This window comes from Physella acuta, unplaced genomic scaffold (assembly GCF_028476545.2).
Source record: "Physella acuta isolate Inbredline_101_S28 unplaced genomic scaffold, ASM2847654v3 ptg000957l, whole genome shotgun sequence".
NCBI classification, from domain to species: Eukaryota; Metazoa; Mollusca; class Gastropoda; family Physidae; genus Physella; species Physella acuta.
This window is the reverse complement of record NW_026732474.1, coordinates 11434-36600: the sequence shown is the minus strand read 5'-3', so window position 1 is coordinate 36600 and position 25167 is coordinate 11434. Positions and strand designations below refer to the sequence as shown.

At 34.0% G+C, this 25167-nt stretch overlaps 4 long non-coding RNA genes across 4 annotated transcripts; 2 read left to right on the top strand and 2 right to left on the bottom strand.

Moving 5' to 3' along the window:
• Positions 1-2616: 2616 nt before the first annotated feature.
• LOC131953828 (uncharacterized) lies at positions 2617-5798 on the bottom strand. Its single transcript, XR_009388687.1, has 5 exons — positions 5687-5798; positions 4996-5139; positions 4354-4466; positions 4010-4067; positions 2617-3771 (listed from the first exon to the last, which is right to left on the bottom strand). It is a non-coding gene; the product is annotated as an uncharacterized LOC131953828 (long non-coding RNA).
• Positions 5799-6385: 587 nt separating this feature from the next.
• Positions 6386-7904, top strand: LOC131953823 (uncharacterized). Its single transcript, XR_009388685.1, has 3 exons — positions 6386-6564; positions 7106-7249; positions 7814-7904. It is a non-coding gene; the product is annotated as an uncharacterized LOC131953823 (long non-coding RNA).
• A 128-nt stretch (positions 7905-8032) lies between these two features.
• On the top strand, positions 8033-9198 carry LOC131953822 (uncharacterized). The gene is made up of 2 exons (XR_009388684.1): positions 8033-8271; positions 8510-9198. It is a non-coding gene; the product is annotated as an uncharacterized LOC131953822 (long non-coding RNA).
• Positions 9199-19480: 10282 nt separating this feature from the next.
• Positions 19481-21276, bottom strand: LOC131953824 (uncharacterized). Its single transcript, XR_009388686.1, has 3 exons — positions 21175-21276; positions 20830-20887; positions 19481-20591 (listed from the first exon to the last, which is right to left on the bottom strand). It is a non-coding gene; the product is annotated as an uncharacterized LOC131953824 (long non-coding RNA).
• Positions 21277-25167: the final 3891 nt, after the last annotated feature.

Here is a 25167-nt window from a genome sequence, read left to right as displayed (position 1 = left end):
ACCGCCGGGGAGCTGGCGGATGAACCTGGTGTAGTTTTATCACTGAATCTCAGAGGCGTAGCACCATTCCTGGCGCCTGAGGACAAATTTTCAATTTGGCGCCCCCCCCCCCCTCCCGCCGGAGACAAACTTTCAATTTGGCGCCCCCTCCCCGTATTTTTTAAATATTTATAATGCAAAACTATAGCTAAAATGAGCTTTTAAATTTTTCCAACCATTTTGGCGCCCCTAGGGTTGGCGCCCGGGGACATATGTACCCCCCGCCCCCTCGCTGCGCCTCTGCTGAATCTAGTATTACCTATGACCGCAATTGATGAGATAGCCCCTCTGGATTCCCCTCTGGATTCTGAGCTCATAATCATATAATTAGAAAAATCGAACCCTCCCAGGGTGCCACACTTAAGAATTTTTTTCTTTCACGAAACCCTTTTCACCAACTACCCAAAATTTTATGACTCTCGTACGAACAGTGTCAAATTGCATCTGGCTTTTATTTTTATGGAGAAAAATTGCATTGCTTCCTGTCAGAGACCCCAGATCGAATGGGGCGCCAAAAGGGGTAGACAATTTTTTTTAAAAATCCTCATTCTTCAGTAAAATTTAAGAAAACAGATTTATACATGGCTGATATCCTCAATTATTTTATATAGGGGAGTGTATGTAGGGATGGGCGCCTTTTTGCCAGCGTTTGAATAGGGTTGGCACATAATTGATAGTTCGCCCCGGCTGCCGGAATAGGTTGCTACGCTTCTGCTTCCTGCTAGGGTGCCGCCCTGGCGAAATCTTTCCGGGGGGGGGGGCGTGCGGACACTGTTAAAAGTATTTTTTTCTATATAAATTCCGTTTCGTTCGGGGGTGGGGGGGGGGGGGTCGATAGACTTTCTTCGGGGGGTGGGGGGGGGCTCTGCTTTCCCCCCCCCCCCCCCCCCCCCCCCCTCCGAATAGATTCCTGGAAAAAAACTCTGTTCACAAAGTTTTATGGCGATCCGATGAAAAGATGTAGTAATTCATATAGGACAAACAGATAAACATACTTTCATTTCTATAAATATAAATAGATATATAGGGCCTACTTTAACTAGTGTCCGCATACCCGCACCCGGAAACTTAGTCACAATTTTCTTTGTTACATTTGAACCCTTTAGGTTAATCAATATTAACAAAATTAAACAAGATGTAACAAATACAGTTAACCAAGAAATTGAACAAATAAAATTCCCGTTATCTTTTTATTGTTTTTAGATATAGAGTAGTAACAGACTACCTACAGGTCCTAACTCGCGACGAGGTACACATTTGTATTAAAACACACATCTAAGACATTTTCCATTTAGGTGGGTTTTGCAGTACAGTGGTTTCTTAAGTCGTGGACAAGTGATTGCGCTTATTTCTGTTGAGTAGCTATGTATTCTGTCCTATATTAGACACATTTGTAAATATCTGTCACAATATGGGCATAGAGATGATATAACGATAGCTTATCTTTGCGGACGACGCTAAACTTTGGCATCGACACCACGGCCTACAAGTTCAAATTCGGTCCTTCAGAAATGTTTGAAGTCTCTAGATTAAAACTACTTTTCTCTTTTATGTACCTACTGACCACATCACATGCATTTGTTCTGAAAGTCTAAAAACAGAGGCACAAATATATCGTCTAGACTTGTGAGGTCTACAGATTAGGTATTTTGGCAGTAATCTAAGCCCTTGCCTGTTCTGACTCAAAGCCTTATTCTTTCTCTATCGACGCCTTGCGTAACATGGGATTGGGTTTTTAAAGCGGCATAAAGCTTTATGTTGTTCCTTTTTGAGTACACTAGATTAAAAACTAACGTTTTCAGATGCCTAAAGATGTTTAACCACTAATTAATCAGAATAATGGGTCAAGATTTCAATTCTTGGTTTTGGGACACGTTAGTTGCCGGGGTTGAGCTAATGTCGATAGCATAAGGACTGTACCTTGATGCGGGCGTTTTATTTGTTGCCCATCGTAATAATTGAATGGTTGATGGGGCTTCTTCAAGGGTTTGATTTGCCGTAATGTTAATGATATCATGCATGTGCGGCTTTTCTAAGAAGAAAATGCGTTTAAACACTTTTTAGTTATGCTTTTTTTAAATAGACCTATATTTTACGACATCATAATCGTAATGAACAATAAAATGAATTTAAACAACTTTAGAATACACCTGTTTCGGCTAACATGAATGTTATTCTTCAAACTAGTAATGTTAAACGTGTCTTTTTCGCATTTTCGACTTATAAGCAATACAGTAAATTCCGATAACGTCCATATGCATACAAGCAATGGCGTAGGCGAGGAGGGGTTTAATAGTGATTTAATAATGATACTTTCTTAACCCTCTACTGGACATCATGTTTGGTACCTTGCCCCCGGCAACTGGGTGGATTTGGATTACACCCAAGTTTTACTTCATAGTAAATGGCTTCAGTTTTAATTATTGGAGTTGGTAGCAACATTGACACAGTTGAAATCACATTAATTAGTATATAATTTACCATTACTAACAATAGGCCCTACTTAATTGTTTAATGTTGCTGGATATTAAGCCTGGTAGGTATTTATATTTATTAATTTGTACAGAAACAAAAAAAGGATTCCCAAACAAAGTTTTATTTTTCAGAAATAAAGAAAATGATACAAATCAATAAAGAACAGTTTTCAAAAGAATTTGTATAAAAGTAATTATTATAAAATAAGAATATAGCATTGCATAGATAAAAATAAAATACTTGACACAAACAATATGAGGAATATTTGTTATCAGAGAAGAGAAAAATATATGATGTAGTTTGAAAATAATAATGTACAGAATGTAGCTTTTGCAGATTAAAATGAAAATTCTCATGCCTATATAATTTATTGAGTAAATGAAGCAAGACCCAAAACAATAGGCTAAATAATATGCATGGGACAGGCATTGAAAACTACAAATTGCATATAGTGAAGGTTACCCTATTTATTGGCTATATCCACAGTAAAGATTTATGGCTTTATTACCTGCTTGTAAAATTGTTAAGGAAAAAGTAAAGTATTGTTAACTTTTTATGGCAGACCAACTATGGGCTGTGTTCTGGGAACATGTCATCTGTAAGGGGCATTGTTCTCGGCACATGTCATTTTTTGTGTTCTCGGCACATTTTGCCATTTTGTGTGTTCTGGGAACATGTTGCCATTTTGTGTGTTCTGGGCACATAATGACATTTTGTGTGTTCTGGGAACATGTTGCCATTTTGTGAGTTCATGGAACATGTTGACATTATTTGGCTGTGTTCTGGGAACATGTTGCCATTTTGTGTGTTCTGGGAACATGTTGCCATTTTGTGTGTTCTGGGAACATGTTGCCATTTTGTGTGTTCTGGGAACATGTTGCCATTATGTGGCTGTGTTCTAGGAACATGTTGACATTATGTGGCTGTGTTCTGGGAACATGTTTGTTTCATTTTTAAATATTATAATAAAACATTTTTAGAAATTCTATATTAGGAATTGTGTATATATATAAATTTATATATTTAATAAGACAATTGGATGAATTATAATAAACAGCAAAAATGATTCAAATAAGTTTAGAAGTATTTGGCTTGCTGTCCTAACAGTGAACTGTATTGCGAGCTTGTTTCCCTAGTGATAACCCATGTTTTTTGTGCGACCCTTCCAATCAAGTATCCAGCTTTTTCTTGGCCTGTATCAAAATGCTGGTCAGACTTGCTTGACTTGTGTATCACAATATGATTTTGAATGTTTTTCTGTAAATGAAATAAAGGCAAAATATTTTGATACTTTCTTTTGTGGAACTTGCAAGAAAAATAAATTACAAATTTATATTACTATCTCTAATATTTCTTTACTATAACTAATTACTTTGAAAAGATAAAGCACTGAACATGATGAATAACAAGAAACAAACATTATCAGCAAAGATTATAGATTTAAAATTGTGTTTATTCATATTGAAGATTAATGAAGTAGACTATCAATATTTACCCTCTTGATGGCTGATACTTTGATTTGATGTCTTTACTTTAAGCTTACACATCAGTCTCTGTGTGGTAAAATATGAAATAATATGCTTCAATAAAACTGTTTCAGTATATTAATTATATTAGATAAGTACATAGTTTTGAGCTCTATAACAATATGTGTTTCAATTATCATTCAAATATAATACCCTCTATGTTGTACACTCACTGATTTATAAGAATTTTAAAAAAGACAATAATTAATAAAATATTTTGGATTAAAATCCATTATATTTATTATAACATACAATGCTATCTCTTGCTATAATAATTACTTTAAAAAATGGGTTATGCCTATAGTACAGTTACCTGAGGATGAAACTAGGCACAGTGTATAGTCCACGGAGACTGATTAATATCCCTTGTAATTGAACATCAGTTGAAGTTATGAAATCTGGATGGCCAAACACACACTCATAGTCCTGAAAAGCAATTTACACATAGATTAGCAAGAATATCTCACAAATTATTAAATTAAAGCCAACCCCTATTTAGTGCAATCCATCAAAGTAGTAGCATTTTTGTTAAGTTGTAGAAATAATATAAAGTAATGTTTGTTCTGTGATTTACATACTTTTATAAAATAGCAATCAAATTATATATATATATATATATATATATATTCATTGTACATTTTAGCTATGTCTTGCTATTAAATTTATTTACTCGACTGATCTAAACTCACTTTATTTAAACATAATATAGTGGATAAGTATAGTGATTTTATTATTCAGCAATAAATAGCAGCCCTAAAAAAATTTAAATAGTAACGTTTGCGAATGAACACATTAAATTCTATGTATTTCCATTTCTATGTCTTTCCCAACTTGATGCATATTACTAACCAAGCATTAAACTATAGTCCTAAACCTGACTCTAATTACCATTTATTGGACAACCTGAACCTTTGCGATACCATGTTATAATATATTATTTTAAAAAAGAGCTTACCACTAATTAGTAAAATCAATTGTTTTTAGTATTAACTGAGCCGCATACTATCTGCTGCTATTGTCATCACCAGAAATCCAGTATGTTGGCAAAGATTAGTCTCTAAGTTCCCTGCAACCTCTTTCCTCTCGAGTGCGGAAAACACTGAAATCATTATTCATTATTTCATTATGCCTAATAGTTTAAAGGTACTATTAAAGTAGTACTAAATAGTACGAGTCTAAGTTACTATAGGTCGAATGATAATTATTATTGTGTATGCTTACATGCTTTAAGTTTTATGCACAATATTGGTATATAATATATAGTCTATAGTATATAGCCTAAGCTATAGAGTATATAGGCCTATGAGCCTAAATATAACAGCAGCTTGAATAATGCTTATTAGCATGCATTCACTATAAACTATAAAGATAATCAAATATTTCAATTTAATTAAATTATAACTAATAGGCCTAATAGTAAATAGGCTTTTTTCTTGTGGCAACAAATTTAAAGTATAGGGCAGTACAGTTATAGTATAGGCCTACTAGATTCTATATTTAAGTATGTGGGCTTTTCATTCCAATGCACCACAATAGATACCACACATGATCAAGCTGGACCTCTGATCTAAAGATTTAATAATTGGGCCTAACAAACAGTGAAACTACAATAAAAATCATGTAAATTACTAATTTAACCTTCTTACCTCCGCTTCTCTAGATTCCTATTCTATTTCCTTCAAACTTTCTTTTTATGCAGCCGTATGATTAGATTCTAGACTATATTCTAATAAACATGAAATAACTACTAACCAGAACACTAGATCTGAATTTCTATATTCTATGCAATATGTATTAAACCTATAGGCCTAATATTTATTTTAAATTCCTATGCGATGTGTCGTGAACTGTAGGTTTCATGTTATTTTTTTAATGGCGGAAATCAGTTTAAAATTTCGTTTCCTTCCTTTTGTTATTCTATTTATAGATTCAAACTGCTTAGAGACGGAGCAATTATCATTGAGTTAGTCGGCTGATCCAAACAGGAAGTGCGGGTATATCTATTACTTACTCAGTGATCAGATCATTGACAAAAACAGAGATAGCCATTCGCATGGGGTGGGTCTCTCTCTCTCTCTCTCTCTCTCTCTCTCTCTCTGTCTGTCTGTCCACCCCCACCCCATGCGAATGGCTATCTCTGTATCTGTCAATGATCGGATCACTGAGTAACTAATAGATATACGGTCACTTCCTGTATGGATCAGCCGACAAACTCAATGATAATTGCTCCGACTTTTGAATCTATAAATAGAATAACAAAAGGAAGGAAACGAAATTTTAAACTGATTTCCGCCATTACAAAAATAACATGAAACCTACAGTTCACGATACATCGCATAGGAATTTAAAATAAATATTAGGCCTATAGGTTTAATACATATTTCTTAGAATATAGAAATTTAGATCTAGTGTTCTGGTTAGTAGTTATTTCATGTTTATTAGAATATAGTCTAGATTCTAGAATCTAATCATACGGCTGCATAAAAAGAAAACCCATCTGCCATCTAGATCTAGAGAAGCGGAGGTAAGAAGGTTAAATTAGTAATTTACATGATTTTTATTGTTGTTTCACTGTTTGTTAGGCCCAATTATTAAATCTTTAGATCAGAGGTCAAGCTTGATCATGTGTGGTATCTATTGTGGTGCATTGGAATGAAAAGCCCACATACTTAAATATAGAATCTAGTAGGCCTATACTATAACTGTACTGCCCTATACTTTAAATTTGTTACCACAAGAAAAAAGCCTATTTACTATTATTAGTTATAATTAAATTAAATTGAAATATTTGTTTATCTTTATAGTTTATAGTGAATGCATGCTAATGAGAATTATTCTAGCTGCTGTTATATTTAGGCTTATAGGCCTATATACTCTATAGCTTAGGCTATATACTATAGACTATATATTATATACCAATATTGTGCATAAAACTTAAAGCATGTAAGCATACACAATAATAATTATCATTACACCTATAGTAACTAAGACTCATACTATTTAGTACTACTTTAATACTACCTTTAAACTATTAGGCATAATGAAATAATGATTAATAATTTCAGTGTTTTCCGCACTCAAGAGGAAGGAGGTTGCAGGGAACTTAGAGACTAATCTTTGCCAACATACTGGATTTCTGGTGATGACAATAGGAGCAAATAGTATGCGGCTCAGTTAATACTAAAAACAATTGATTTTAGTAATTAGTGGTAAGCTCTTTTTTAAAATAATATATTATAACATGGTATCGCAAAGGTTCAGGTTGTCCGATAAATGATAATTAGAGTCTGGTTTAGGACTTTAGTTTAATGCTTGGTTAGTAATATGCATCAAGTTGGGAAAGACATAGAAATGGAAATACATAGAATTTAATGTGTTCACTCGCAAACGTTACTATTTTAAATTTTTAGGCCTGCTATTTATTGCTGAATAATAAAATCACTATACTTATCCACTATATTATGTTTAAATAAAGTGAGTTTAGATCAGTCGAGTAAATAAATTTAATAGCAAGACATAACTAAAATTTACAATGAATATATATATATATATATATATATATATATATATATATATATATATATATATATATATATATATATATATTGCTATTTTATAAAAGTATGTAAATCACAGAACAAACATTACTTTGTATTTTGTCTACAACTTAACAAAAATGCTACTACTTTGATGGATTGCACTAAATAGGGGTTAGCTTTAATTTAATAATTTGTGAGATATTCTTGCTAATCTATGTGTAAATTGCTTTTCAGGACTATGAGTGTGTGTTTGGTCATCCAGATTTCATAACTACAACTGATGTTCAATTACAAGGGATATTAATCAGTCTCCGTGGACTATACACTGTGCCTAGTTTCATGCTCAGGTAACTGTACTATAGGCATAACCCATTTTTTAAAGTAATTATTATAGCAAGAGATAGCATTATATGTTAAAATAAATATAATGGATTTTAATCCAAAATATTTTATTAATTATTGTCTTTTCTTAAATTCTAATAAATCAGTGAGTTGTACAACATAGAGGGTATTATATTTGAATGATAATTGAAACACATATTGTTATAGAGCTCAAAACTATGTACTTATCTAATATAATTAATATACTGAAACAGTTTTATTGAAGCATATTATTTCATATTTTACCACACAGAGACTGATGTGTAAGCTTAAAGTAAAGACATCAAATCAAAGTATCAGCTATCAAGAGGGTAAATATTGATAGTCTACTTCATTAATCTTCAATATGAATGAACACAATTTTAAATATATAATATTTGCTGATAATGTTTGTTTCTTGTTATTCATCATGTTCAGTGCTTTATCTTTTCAAAGTAATTAGTTATAGTAAAGAAATAGTAGAGATAGTAATATAAATTTGTAATGTATTTCTCTTGCTAATTCCACAAAAGAATATTTCAAAATATTTTGTCTTTATTTCATTTACAGAAGAACATTCAAAATCATATTGTGATACACAAATCAAGCAAGTCTATAACCAGCAATATGATACAGGCCAAGAAAAAGCTGGATATTTGATTGGAAGGGTGGCACAAAAAAGATGGGTTATCACTAGGGAAACAAGCTCGGAATACAGTTCACTGTTGGGACATCAAGCCAAATACTTCTAAACTTATTTGAATCATTTTTGCTGTTTATTATAATTCATCCAATTGTCTTATTAAATATATAAATTTATATATATACACAATTCCTAATATAGAATTTCTAAAAATGTTTTATTATAATATTTAAAAATGAAACAAACATGTTCCCAGAACACAGCCACATAATTTCAACATGTTCCCAGAACACACAAAATGTCAACATGTTCCCAGAACACAGCCAAATAATGGCAACATGTTCCCAGAACACAGCCAAACAATGTCAACATGTTCCATGAACTCACAAAATGGCAACATGTTCCCAGAACACACAAAATGTCATTATGTGCCCAGAACACACAAAATGGCAACATGTTCCCAGAACACACAAAATGGCAACATGTGTCGAGAACACAAAAAATGACAACATGTGCCGTTAACAATACTTCACTTTTTCCTTAACAATTTTACAAGCAGGTAATAAAGCCATAAATCTTTACTGTGGATATAGCCAATAAATAGGGTAACCTTCACTTTATGCAATTTGTAGTTTTCAATGCCTGTCCCATGCATAGTATTTAGCCTAGTGTTTTGGGCCTTGCTTCATTTACTCAATAAATTATATAGGCATGAGAATTTTCATTTTAATCTGCAAAAGCTACATTCTGTACATTATTATTTTCAAACTACATCATATATTTTTCTCCTCTCTGATAAAAAATATTCCTCATATTGTTTGTGTCAAGTATTTTATTTTTATCTATGCAATGCTATATTCCTATTTTATAATAATTACTTTTATACAAATTCTTTTGAAAACAGTTCTTTATTGATTTGTATCATTTTCTTTATTTCTGAAAAATAAAACTTTGTTTGGGAATCCTTTTTTTTGTTTCTGTACAAATTAATAAACATAAATACCTACCAGGCTTAATATCCAGCAACATTAAACAATTAAGTAAGGCCTATTGTTAGTAATGGTAAATTTTATACTAATTAATGTGATTTCTCCTGGCCACCTTGTTCTGAATACCTTCAACTGTGTCAATGTTGCTACCAACTCCAATAATTAAAACTGAAGTCATTTACTATGAAGTAAAACTTGGGTGTAATCCAAATCCACCCAGTTGCCGGGGGCAAGGTACCAAACATGATGTCCAGTAGAGGGTTAAGAAAGTATCATTATTAAATCACTATTAAACCCCTCCTCGCCTACGCCATTGCTTGTACGCATATGGAAGTTATCGGAATTTACTGTATTGCTTATAAGTCGAAAATGCGAAAAAGACACGTTTAACATTACTAGTTTGAAGAATAACATTCATGTTAGCCGAAACAGGTGTATTCTAAAGTTGTTTAAATTCATTTTATTGTTCATTACGATTATGATGTCGTAAAATATAGGCCTATTTAAAAAAAGCATAACTAAAAAGTGTTTAAACGCATTTTCTTCTTAGAAAAGCCGCACATGCATGATATCATTAACATTACGGCAAATCAAACCCTTGAAGAAGCCCCATCAACCATTCAATTATTACGATGGGCAACAAATAAAACGCCCGCATCAAGGTACAGTCCTTATGCTATCGACATTAGCTCAACCCCGGCAACTAACGTGTCCCAAAACCAAGAATTGAAATCTTGACCCATTATTCTGATTAATTAGTGGTTAAACATCTTTAGGCATCTGAAAACGTTAGTTTTTAATCTAGTGTACTCAAAAAGGAACAACACAGAGGCGTATCCAGGTTTTCGGTGTAGGGGGAGCGGAAATAGCAAAAAAAAGGCGCCGAATTTGTAATATCTTATACATAAGTATATATATATATATATATATATATATATATATATATATATATATATATATATATATATATATATATATATATATATATATATATATATATATATATATATATATATATATATATATATAATCACACTAGAACCAAAAACAATAAACGGCATAATCTGTTTCGTAATCCTTTTAAACAAATGCATAATAATTCCTGGGACATCTATTAAGACTAGCGAAAAGGGGAAATAATCAATATCTTAATATAAATATGTATATGTCTACATATTTTATTATAAATATCAAAACAAATCAATAACTACCTAAGAATCTAATAACATAGTTTAACACTATTCGTTTTTACAAAAATATTTTATCTACAATCAGAATTAAATATATTGTCATCATAAATGCTAAACTTGTGCAGCATAATGAAAGTTTCTTAAATCAGAGTTGGTATAAAACCCAGCTTCTCAACAAAGAAGTTAAAGGTTCGGAATAATAGCCTGTATATAACTATAATATCGGTTATAACAATTCAGATCATACTCTTTTTTAATTAGCTACTGACTTTTAGTGTTCTTTAAAGAAAATTTTTTGACATAATGAGAAGGTATGGGTTAGATCACTGTATTGCTCACACACCTTTTACTGGTAATTGCAAGGACAATATTCACAGAGATTTACGTTTCCAATGTGCCGATCAAAGATAATTTTTTAACAAATATCAATGTTTAAAACTTTGAGTTTTAAAGGTTTCCAAAAAAGGCGCCACTTTGCTAAAAATGGCCAGAGGGGGAGCGGCCGCTCCCCCTGCTCCCCCCCTGCGTACGCTACTGGAACAACATAAAGCTTTATGCCGCCTTAAAAACCCAATCCCATGTTACGCAAGGCGTCGATAGAGAAAGAATAAGGCTTTGAGTCAGAACAGGCAAGGGCTTAGATAACTGCCAAAATACCTAATCTGTAGACCTCACAAGTCTAGACGATATATTTGTGCCTCTGTTTTTAGAGTTTCAGAACAAATGCATGTGATGTGGTCAGTAGGTACATAAAAGAGAAAAGTAGTTTTAATCTAGAGACTTCAAACATTTCTGAAGGACCGAATTTGAACTTGTAGGCCGTGGTGTCGATGCCAAAGTTTAGCGTTGTCCGCAAAGATAAGCTATCGTTATATCATCTCTATGCCCATGTTGTGACAGATATTTACCAATGTGTCTAATATAGGACAGAATACATAGCTACTCAACAGAGATAAGCGCAATCACTTGTCCACGACTTAAGAAACCACTGTACTGCAAAACCCACCGAAATGGAAAATGTCTTAGATGTGTGTTTTAATACAAATGTGTACCTCGTCGCGAGTTAGGACCTGTAGGTAGTCTGTTACTACTCTATATCTAAAAACAATGAAAAGATAACGTGAATTTTACTTGTTTAATTTCTTGGTTAACTGTATTTGTTGCATCTTGTTGAATTTTGTTAATATTGATTAACCTAAAGGGTTCAAATGTAACAAAGAAAATTGTGACTAAGTTTCCGGGTGCGGGTATGCTGACACTAGTTAAAGTAGGCCCTATATATCTATTTATATTTATAGAAATGAAAGTATGTTTATCTGTTTGTCCTATATGAATTACTACATCTTTTTCATCGGATCGCCATAAAACTTTGTGAACAGAGTTTTTTCCAGGAATCTATTCGGAGGGGGGGGGGGGGGGAAGCAGAGCCCCCCACCCCCCGAAGAAAGTCTATCGACCCCCCCCCCCACCCCCGAACGAAACGGAATTTATATAGAAAAAAATACTTTTAACAGTGTCCGCACGCCCCCCCCCCCCGGAAAGATTTCGCCAGGGCGGCACCCTAGCAGGAAGCAGAAGCGTAGCAACCTATTCCGGCAGCCGGGGCGAACTATCAATTATGTGCCAACCCTATTCAAACGCTGGAAAAAAGGCGCCCATCCCTACATACACTCCCCTATATAAAATAATTGAGGATATCAGCCATGTATAAATCTGTTTTCTTAAATTTTACTGAAGAATGAGGATTTTTTTAAAAATTGTCTACCCCTTTTGGCGCCCCATTCGATCTGGGGTCTCTGACAGGAAGCAATGCAATTTTTCTCCATAAAAATAAAAGCCAGATGCAATTTGACACTGTTCGTACGAGAGTCATAAAATTTTGGGTAGTTGGTGAAAAGGGTTTCGAGAAAGAAAAAAATTCTTAAGTGTGGCACCCTGGGAGGGTTCGATTTTTTCTAATTATACGATTATGAGCTCAGAATCCAGAGAAGAATCCAGAGGGGCTATCTCATCAATTGCGGTCATAGGTAATACTAGATTCAGCAGAGGCGCAGCGAGGGGGGCGGGGGGTACATATGTCCCCGGGCGCCAACCCTAGGGGCGCCAAAATGGTTGGAAAAATTTAAAAGCTCATTTTAGCTATAGTTTTGCATTATAAATATTTAAAAAATACGGGGATGGGGCACCAAATTGAAAGTTTGTCTCCGGCGGGAGGGGGGGGCGCCAAATTGAAAATTTGTCCCCAGGCGCCAGGAATGGTGATACGCCTCTGAGATTTAGTGATAAAACTACACCAGGTTCATCCGCCAGCTCCCCGGCGGTTGAGTGGCCCAGAGCAGCCAAGACCCATCTCGGGCGACACTACGGTTTAGATGGGCTACTATAAATGTTCACTAAGTAGAATAATGAGCGCCCGCCGGCGCCCTGGCAGTTGGCGACAGCGAGCGCCCCGGGCTCTACAGAGAGTGCCTCCTTAAAGAGCACCCTACAATAGGGACACGGTGGCACACGACATTTTATAATTAAACCGAATTAGGGGCGCCCCTGCGGAAATATAACCAGTGGCTCCCTGGAGCGCCAAGGGACGCGTCTCTAACACACGGGCGGTCGCCAATGTGTGTTCTACCTCACTATTACAGAGGTTGATTAACGTACACTCAATGCTTTCATACAGTGAGCCTTGGTGCGTCTAGGCGGCAGTGTGGACAAACCCGCGCCCCAAAAACGAATATGTGGGTTTGTTTGTTTAAGCATTATCAAAGATTTCATTCGTTTGTCATTCAAATTTGAGAAGTTAATGCTAATACCCCTGTGGTGGTTTCTACGAAAAAAAATTCGATTTGGTGGCGCCCTGGCAGAGTTCCATTTAGCTCCCCGGGTTTTCCCGTGAGTACTATGGTACCTTTGTTCGTTTTAATAATTGCGAAACGCTATGAATATGATGGGCTACTATAATCGCTCACTATACCGAGTGAGGCGCCTTCCTACCTAGGCCCACCTACCTACATACCTAACTCCCTGCCTACGTACCTACCTATCTACTAACCTGCCTGCGCTGCTGCTTGCCTACCTACTTTCCTACCTACCGTTATTCCTGCCAAACTGCTTTCCTTCCACCCCGCCTGTCTACCCACCTCACATCCTACTTACACACACACATATCTTCGTATGTATATATGTATGTGTTAGTATGCTCTAGGACTATGTATTTTTACATTTTTTGTTGTTACGTAGAACTATTCAGTATAAAGGAGTTTCCTTTTTTTTTGACGTTGTAACTGCCGCTAAAATATTCTTTTTTGTATGTGTGCATAAAACAGTGTAGGTTTATTAACAAAAGTAAATTTTAGTATGTATTTAAGTGTATATAATCATTTTCGTCAAGCCAATGTGTTCATAATCTTAAATTTAAAAACCCATGAAACTCGATAGCCAAAGATTTAGAATGAGAATAATTGCTATTTAACCAGTAACACCTATTCTAATTATTGTAATAATATTTTTTTAAAAATAAATATACACAGAGATAGATTGTTTTCTTATATAATTTATTTAAAAAGTCAACTGTATTTTATAACGAAAATTAACACAAAATACATTCGAATAGAAACTGTCAAGGGAGACTACTCTAATATTTGTAGGAATAATAGTTTTTATTTTGAGTTTTTTTAATTATTAGAAGAAAAGTTAATCATGTAGGTTCTATAAAAGATTACCTTGCATTTAAAAAAAAAGATATTCGATAGGTTTAGAATGAGAAATAGTCAAAATTATTTATTATATTCATTAGTTGTTTTTTTTAATAATATAGTACAAAGACCCGTTTTAATTATTTTTTAAAAATCTTATTTTAATTAATAAATTATAAATGAAGATCGAGGATCTATATTTTTTAAAAAATAGTTTAACTGTCCCTAAACAATTGTATCAATCGCTGAGAAATTAAGGATTAATAATTACTTTTAACGCTTTATTAATTAAACGAGTTGAATTATTTCCGTTTTGATAAACTCTCTCTCTCTTTATAACTACTAACGCTTGATCATTGAGTTTCTTAAGAGAAAAATACAGGAGAGCGGTAGTTATCATTGACTCTGTCATTGATAATTTCATTAAGTCTTTCATGGAAAATAGTGTTTGATCGGCTGGAGAGAGAGAGAGAGAGAGAGAGAGAGAGAGAGAGAGCAGCCGATCAAACACTATTTTCTATGAAAGACTCAATGAAATTATCAATGACAGAGTCAATGATAACTACCGCTCTCCTGTATTTTTCTCTTAAGAAACTCAATGATAAAGCGTTAGTAGTTATAAAGAGAGAGAGAGAGTTTTTCAAAACGGAAATAATTCAACTCGTTTAATTAATAAAGCGTTAAACGTAATTATTAATTCTTAATTTCTCAGCGATTGATACAATTGTTTAGGGACAGTTAAACTATTTTTTTAAAAATATAGATCCTCGATCTTCATTTATAATTTATTAATTAAAATAAGATTTTTAAAAAATAAATAAAACAGGTCTTTGTACTATATTATTAAAAAAAAAACAACTAATGAATATAATAAATAATTTTGACTATTTCTCATTCTAAACCTATCGAATATATATTTTTTTAAATGCAAGGTAATCTTTTATAGAACCTACATGATTAACTTTTCTTCTAATAATAAAAAAAAACTCTAAATAAAAAATATTATTCCTACAAATATTAGAGTAGTCTCCCTTGACAGTTTCTATTCGAATGTATTTTGTGTTAATTTTCGTTATGAAATACAGTTGACTTTTTAAAAAAATTATATAAGAAAACAATCTATTTCTGTGTATATTTATTTAAAAAAAAATATTATTACAATAATTAGAATAGGTGTTACTGGTTAAATAGCAATTATTCTCATTCTAAATCTTTGGCTATCGAGTTTCATGGGTTTTTAAATTTAAGATTATGAACACATTGGCTTGACGAAAATGATTATATACACTTAAATACATACTAAAATTTACTTTTGTTAATAACCCTACACTATTTTATGCACACATACAAAAAAGAATATTTTAGCGGCAGTTACAACGTCAAAAAAAAAAAAAGGAAACTCCTTTATACTGAATAGTTCTACGTAACAACAAAAATGTAAAAATACATAGTCCTAGAGCACACTAACACATACATACGAAGATATGTGTGTGTGTAAGTAGGGTGTGAGGTGTGTAGACAGGCGGGGTGGAAGGAAAGCAGTTTGGCAGGAATAACGGTAGGTAGGAAAGTAGGTAGGCAGGCAGCAGCGCAGGCAGGTTAGTAGATAGGTAGGTACGTAGGCAGGGAGTTAGGTATGTAGGTAGGTGGGCGTAGGTAGGAAGGTGCCTCACTCGGTATAGTGAGCGATTATAGTAGCCCATCATATTCATAGCGTTTCGCAATTATTAAAACGAACAAAGGTACCATAGTACTCACGGAAAAAACCCGGGGAGCTAAATGGAACCCTGCCAGGGCGCCACCAAATCGAATTTTTTTTCGTAGAAACCACCACAGGGGTATTAGCATTAACTTCTCAAATTTGAATGACAAACGAATGAAATCTTTGATAATGCTTAAACAAACAAACCCACATATTCGTTTTTGGGGCGCGGATTTGACCACACTGCCGCCTAGACGCACCAAGGCTCACTGTATGAAAGCCTTGAGTGTACGTTAATCAACCTCTGTAATAGTGAGGTAGAACACACATTGGCGACCGCCCATGTGTTAGAGACGCGTCCCTTGGCGCTCCAGGGAGCCACTGGTTATATTTCCGCAGGGGCGCCCCTAATTCGGTTTAATTATAAAATGTCGTGTGCCACCGTGTCCCTATTGTAGGGTGCTCTTTAAGGAGGCACTCTCTGTAGAGCCCGGGGCGCTCGCTGTCGCCATCTGCCAGGGCGCCGGCGGGCGCTCATTATTCTACTTAGTGAACATTTATAGTAGCCCATCTAAACCGTAGTGTCGCCCGAGGTGGGTCTTGGCCGCTCTGGGCCACTCAACCGCCGGGGAGCTGGCGGATGAACCTGGTGTAGTTTTATCACTGAATCTCAGAGGCGTAGCACCATTCCTGGCGCCTGGGGACAAATTTTCAATTTGGCGCCCCCCCCCCCCCCCCCCGCCGGAGACAAACTTTCAATTTGGCGCCCCCCCCCCCCGTATTTTTTAAATATTTATAATGCAAAACTATAGCTAAAATGAGCTTTTAATTTTTTTCAACCATTTTGGCGCCCCTAGGGTTGGCGCCCGGGGACATATGTACCCCCCGCCCCCCTCGCTGTGCCTCTGCTGAATCTAGTATTACCTATGACCGCAATTGATGAGATAGCCCCTCTGGATTCCCCTCTAGATTCTGAGCTCATAATCGTATAATTAGAAAAATCGAACCCTCCCAGGGTACCACACTTAAGAATTTTTTTCTTTCTCGAAACCCTTTTCACCAACTACCCAAAATTTTATGACTCTCGTACGAACAGTGTCAAATTGCATCTGGCTTTTATTTTTATGGAGAAAAATTGCATTGCTTCCTGTCAGAGACCCCAGATCGAATGGGGCGCCAAAAGGGGTAGACAATTTTTTAAAAAATCCTCATTCTTCAGTAAAATTTAAGAAAACAGATTTATACATGGCTGATATCCTCAATTATTTTATATAGGGGAGTGTATGTAGGGATGGGCGCCTTTTTGCCAGCGTTTGAATAGGGTTGGCACATAATTGATAGTTCGCCCCGGGCGCCGGAATAGGTTGCTACGCTTCTGCTTCCTGCTAGGGTGCCGCCCTGGCGAAATCTTTCCGGGGGGGGGGGGGGCGTGCGAACACTGTTAAAAGTATTTTTTTCTATATAAATTCCGTTTCGTTCGGGGGTGGGGGGGGGTCGATAGACTTTCTTCGGGGGGTGGGGGGGCTCTGCGTCCCCCCCCCCCCTCCGAATAGATTCCTGGAAAAAACTCTGTTCACAAAGTTTTATGGCGATCCGATGAAAAAGATGTAGTAATTCATATAGGACAAACAGATAAACATACTTTCATTTCTATACATATAAATAGATATATAGGGCCTACTTTAACTAGTGTCCACATACTCGCACCCGGAAACTTAGTCACAATTTTCTTTGTTACATTTGAACCCTTTAGGTTAATCAATATTAACAAAATTGAACAAGATGCAACAAATACAATTAACCAAGAAATTGAACAAATAAAATTCACGTTATCTTTTTATTGTTTTTAGATATAGAGTAGTAACAGACTACCTACAGGTCCTAACTCGCGACGAGGTACACATTTGTATTAAAACACACATCTAAGACATTTTCCATTTAGGTGGGTTTTGCAGTACAGTGGTTTCTTAAGTCGTGGACAAGTGATTGCGCTTATCTCTGTTGAGTAGCTATGTATTCTGTCCTATATTAGACACATTTGTAAATATCTGTCACAATATGGGCATAGAGATGATATAACGATAGCTTATCTTTGCGGACGACGCTAAACTTTGGCATCGACACCACGGCCTACAAGTTCAAATTCGGTCCTTCAGAAATGTTTGAAGTCTCTAGATTAAAACTACTTTTCTCTTTTATGTGCCTACGGACCACATCACATGCATTTGTTCTGAAAGTCTAAAAACAGAGGCACAAATATATCGTCTAGACTTGTGAGGTCTACAGATTAGGTATTTTGGCAGTTATCTAAGCCCTTGCCTGTTCTGACTCAAAGCCCTATTCTTTCTCTATCGACGCCTTGCGTAACATGGGATTGGGTTTTTAAAGCGGCATAAAGCTTTATGTTGTTCCTTTTTGAGTACACTAGATTAAAAACTAACGTTTTCAGATGCCTAAAGATGTTTAACCACTAATTAATCAGAATAATGGGTCAAGATTTCAATTCTTAGTTTTGTGACACGTTAGTTGCCGGGGTTGAGCTAATGTCGATAGCATAAGGACAGTACCTTGATGCGGGCGTTTTATTTGTTGCCCATCGTAATAATTGAATGGTTGATGGGGCTTCTTCAAGGGTATGATTTGCCGTAATGTTAATGATATCATGCATGTGCGGCTTTTCTAAGAAGAAAATGCGTTTAAACACTTTTTAGTTATGCTTTTTTTTAAATAGGCCTATATTTTACGACATCATAATCGTAATGAACAATAAAATGAATTTAAACAACTTTAGAATACGCCTGTTTCGGCTAACATGAATGTTATTCTTCAAACTAGTAATGTTAAACGTGTCTTTTTCGCATTTTCGACTTATAAGCAATACAGTAAATTCCGATAACGTCCATATGCATACAAGCAATGGCGTAGGCGAGGAGGGGTTTAATAGTGATTTAATAATGATACTTTCTTAACCCTCTACTGGACATCATGTTTGGTACCTTGCCCCCGGCAACTGGGTGGATTTGGATTACACCCAAGTTTTACTTCATAGTAAATGGCTTCAGTTTTAATTATTGGAGTTGGTAGCAACGTTGACACAGTTGAAGGTATTCAGAACAAGGTGGCCAGGAGAAATCACATTAATTAGTATATAATTTACCATTACTATCAATAGGCCCTACTTAATTGTTTAATGTTGCTGGATATTAAGCCTGGTAGGTATTTATGTTTATTAATTTGTACAGAAACAAAAAAAGGATTCCCAAACAAAGTTTTATTTTTCAGAAATAAAGAAAATGATACAAATCAATAAAGAACAGTATTCAAAAGAATTTGTATAAAAGTAATTATTATAAAATAAGAATATAGCATTGCATAGATAAAAATAAAATACTTGACACAAACAATATGAGGAATATTTTTTATCAGAGAAGAGAAAAATATATGATGTAGTTTGAAAATAATAATGTACAGAATGTAGCTTTTGCAGATTTAAATGAAAATTCTCATGCCTATATAATTTATTGAGTAAATGAAGCAAGGCCCAAAACCATAGGCTAAATAATATGCATGGGACAGGCATTGAAAACTACAAATTGCATATAGTGAAGGTTACCCTATTTATTGGCTATATCCACAGTAAAGATTTATGGCTTTACTACCTGCTTGTAATATTGTTAAGGAAAAAGTAAAGTATTGTTAACTTTTTATGGCAGACCAACTACGGGCTGTGTTCTGGGAACATGTCATCTGTAAGGGGCATTGTTCTCGGCACATGTTGTCATTTTTTGTGTTCTCGGCACATGTTGCCATTTTGTGTGTTCTGGGAACATGTTGCCATTTTGTGTGTTCTGGGCACATAATGACATTTTGTGTGTTCTGGGAACATGTTGCCATTTTGTGAGTTCATGGAAGATGTTGACATTATTTGGCTGTGTTCTGGGAACATGTTGCCATTGTGTGTGTTCAGGGAACATGTTGCCATTTTGTGAGTTCATGGAACATGTTGACATTATTTGGCTGTGTTCTGGGAACATGTTGCCATTTTGTGTGTTCTGGGAACATGTTGCCATTTTGTGTGTTCTGGGAACATGTTGACATTATGTGGCTGTGTTCTGGGAACATGTTTGTTTCATTTTTAAATATTATAATAAAACATTTTTAGAAATTCTATATTAGGAATTGTGTATATATATAAATTTATATATTTAATAAGACAATTTGATGAATTATAATAAAGAGCAAAAATGATTCAAATAAGTTTAGAAGTATTTGGCTTGCTGTCCTAACAGTGAACTGTATTGCGAGCTTGTTTCCCTAGTGATAACCCATGTTTTTTGTGCAACCCTTCCAATCAAGTATCCAGCTTTTTCTTGGCCTGTATCAAAATGCTGGTCAGACTTGCTTGACTTGTGTATCACAATATGATTTTGAATGTTTTTCTGTAAATGAAATAAAGGCAAAATATTTTGATACTTTCTTTTGTGGAACTTGCAAGAAAAATAAATTACAAATTTATATTACTATCTCTAATATTTCTTTACTATAACTAATTACTTTGAAAAGATAAAGCACTGAACATGATGAATAACAAGAAACAAACATTATCAGCAAAGATTATAGATTTAAAATTGTGTTCATTCATATTGAAGATTAATGAAGTAGACTATCAATATTTACCCTCTTGATGGCTGATACTTTGATTTGATGTCTTTACTTTAAGCTTACACATCAGTCTCTGTGTGGTAAAATATGAAATAATATGCTTCAATAAAACTGTTTCACTATATTAATTATATTAGATAAGTACATAGTTTTGAGCTCTATAACAATATGTGTTTCAATTATCATTCAAATATAATACCCTCTATGTTGTACAACTCACTGATTTATTAGAATTAAAAAAAAGACAATAATTAATAAAATATTTTGGATTAAAATCCATTATATTTATTATAACATACAATGCTATCTCTTGCTATAATAATTACTTTAAAAAATGGGTTATGCCTATAGTACAGTTACCTGAGGATGAAACTAGGCACAGTGTATAGTCCACGGAGACTGATTAATATCCCTTGTAATTGAACATCAGTTGTAGTTATGAAATCAGGATGGCTAAACACACACTCATAGTCCTGAAAAGCAATTTACACATAGATTAGCAAGAATATTTCACAAATTATTAAATTAAAGCTAACCCCTATTTAGTGCAATCCATCAAAGTAGTAGCATTTTTGTTAAGTTGTAGACACAATACAAAGTAATGTTTGGTCTGTGATTTACATACTTTTATAAAATAGCAATCAAATTATATATATATATATATATATATATATATATATATATATATATATATATATATATATATATATATATATATATATATATATATATATATATATATATATATATATATAATATATATGTATATATATATTCATTGTAAATTTTAGCTATGTCTTGCTATTAAATTTATTTACTCGACTGATCTAAACTCACTTTATTTAAACATAATATAGTGGATAAGTATAGTGATTTTATTATTCAGCAATAAATAGCAGGCCTAAAAAAATTTAAATAGTAACGTTTGCGAATGAACACATTAAATTCTATGTATTTCCATTTCTATGTCTTTCCCAACTTGATGCATATTACTAACCAAGCATTAAACTATAGTCCTAAACCTGACTCTAATTACCATTTATTGGACAACCTGAACCTTTGCGATACCATGTTATAATATATTATTTTAAAAAAGAGCTTACCACTAATTAGTAAAATCAATTGTTTTTAGTATTAACTGAGCCGCATACTATCTGCTGCTATTGTCATCACCAGAAATCCAGTATGTTGGCAAAGATTAGTCTCTAAGTTCCCTGCAACCTCTTTCCTCTCAAGTGCGGAAAACACTGAAATCATTAATCATTATTTCATTATGCCTAATAGTTTAAAGGTACTATTAAAGTAGTACTAAATAGTACGAGTCTTAGTTACTATAGGTCTAATGATAATTATCATTGTGTATGCTTACATGCTTTAAGTTTTATGCACAATATTGGTATATAATATATAGTCTATAGTATATAGCCTGAGCTATAGAGTATATAGGCCTATGAGCCTAAATATAACAGCAGCTTGAATAATGCTCATTAGCATGCATTCACTATAAACTATAAAGATACTCAAATATTTCAATTTAATTAAATTATAACTAATAGGCCTAATAGTAAATAGGCTTTTTTCTTGTGGCAACAAATTTAAAGTATAGGGCAGTACAGTTATAGTATAGGCCTACTAGATTCTATATTTAAGTATGTGGGCTTTTCATTCCAATGCACCACAATAGATACCCCACATGATCAAGCTGGACCTCTGATCTAAAGATTTAATAATTGGGCCTAACAAACAGTGAAACTACAATAAAAATCATGTAAATTACTAATTTAACCTTCTTACCTCCGCTTCTCTAGAACTAGATTCCTATTCTATTTCCTTCAAACTTTCTTTTTATGCAGCCGTATGATTAGATTCTAGACTATAATCTAATAAACATGAAATAACTACTAACCAGAACACTAGATCTAAATTTCTATATTCTATGCAATATGTATTAAACCTATAGGCCTAATATTTATTTTAAATTCCTATGCGATGTGTCGTGAACTGTAGGTTTCATGTTACTTTTTTTAATGGCGGAAATCAGGTTAAAATTTCGTTTTCTTCCTTTTGTTATTCTATTTATAGATTCAAACTGCTTAGAGACGGAGCAATTATCATTGAGTTAGTTGGCTGATCCATACAGGAAGTGCGGGTATATCTATTTGTTACTCAGTGATCCGATCATTGACAGATACAGAGATCTCGGCAGACACCAGTTAGAGCGTTGCGCCATTTTTAAAAATGTTATATTGTTTGATATGTAAAATTAAATTTTAGAGGGGTTTATGAGTTACGGTTTTGGTTGCTATATCAGCATAAAAAAAACATCATAGATGCAGCCGTTTGGATAATACAGTGATGTACGAGTCAGTGGCGGAACTAGAAAAAATGGGCTACCCCGCAAAAAAATTTTTTGGGCCCCCCATATATATATATATATATATATATATATATATATATATATATATATATATATATATATATATATATATATATATATATATATATATATATATATATATATATATATATATATATATATATATATATATATATATTTATATTTATATATATATGTATATATGTATGTATATATATATATATACATACACACACACAAACACAATACGAATATAGGATACTCCTTTCTAGCCTGATCGGGTTTTGAAAAAAAAATTCAATTAAATCTAATCACAACAGCATGTCATGTGTATGAGTGCATTGGTCTGTTTTGAAAATCTCTGTTTTCATTTATGATTACCAATAATACTTCTAATCATTAAGTCGGTTAAAAGTATATGAAGCTTTGTATAAGTAATGGTGTCTCGTGTTATGTTTATTTTTATGTTATTTTTTTGTATTTATATTATTAACTTTAACTACGTTTCATTTTTATACTATACCATTCTTTAGTACTTATTTTTTTTAAAATAATAATTAAGATAAGTAATTGCTTTTTAATTTGATTATTAAAAATCTATTAAAAAGAGCTTTTGAGCACCCCTATTTGACTATTTGAAAAAGGGAAATAATTTATGGAAATGGTTTGAACGTTTGCCTATCTTTCACACTACAGCTGTGTTTATTATTTTTTTATTTTTTTACGCAACAGCATGTCTTAGCTACTATATAACATCACTACTGTATTAGATCTGTATTCTGTTTGTTACTTTCAAAACCACTATCAAGTTGCCAGTGACGAAACTAATATATATATATATATATATATATATATATATATATATATATATATATATATATATATATATATATATATATATATATATATATATATATATATATATATGTTACGGTCAAAGCCCGAAGTCGGCCAATGCTAGGATTGGCCGGCCTATCCGCGCATTGGCCAATATCGCCTCCCATAGGTCGGTCAAAGTCCGAAACGTTGCTTCATTTCGGCCTTTGGCCGGCCAATCCGCAGACTGGCCATTGTGGACCGGCCAAAGTCTGAAATAGCTCTTGATTTCGGCCTTTGGCCGGCCAGTCCCGTCCAGTCCGCGGACTGGCCATGATGGACCGGCCAAAGTCTTAATTAGAAGATCATGAGCAGATTTTTTTTTTTTTTTATGCCGGTAGGATCATGAAATTAAGTCTTTATTGATTATTAATTAAAGTAAATGACAGAAACATTTAAATTTTTTATTGTACTATAGTCTCAATCAATCATTATTATAATTTGTTACAACAAGTTGAACTTTTATGGCATTTAGAATTACATAGCAGCTTGTTATTTTTACACTTGCAGCGATTTGTTGTGCACTTGGTTGTGCAATTGCAGCGAGTGTAGCATTGGCCCCCAGTCAATGATTGTGAAGATGCGATGGTTCGTAGTGATTTTTCCTCAGTGCCAACTGACGACAATTAGAGCAGTTTTTCGTGAAGAATTGAAAACTCACTTCTAGTATACAGTTGTTTTAGAACACCATGTTCCGTTCCTAATTTGTAGAAACCGCCCTCGACGCTCATGACAACTGCAATCACGCTTCGGGGATCACCGCGACCTCTGTCAATATCTGGAACACGGATGCGTACATTGTCACCCACTTCACCATCTTTAAATTTTGTATTTGATGTTTTAAGCATCTTAGCACCTTGATTTTGCAAGCCAGTATGAGCTGCTGACCTGTGTTCCATGATGTCTTGTTTGTTGTGACACAATTTGCAGGTAATGTTCCCTTCGTACCCTTCGTCTGTTTCATTGGGTACTCTACATATAGCATGGACATCTTTGCCACAGGATCCAAAAGAATGAGCTGCACTACAATGTTTTTCACAAACTATACAGAATCTGTTGGCCACATTATTGTCACGCAACTGGTCTGGACGTTCCGCCAC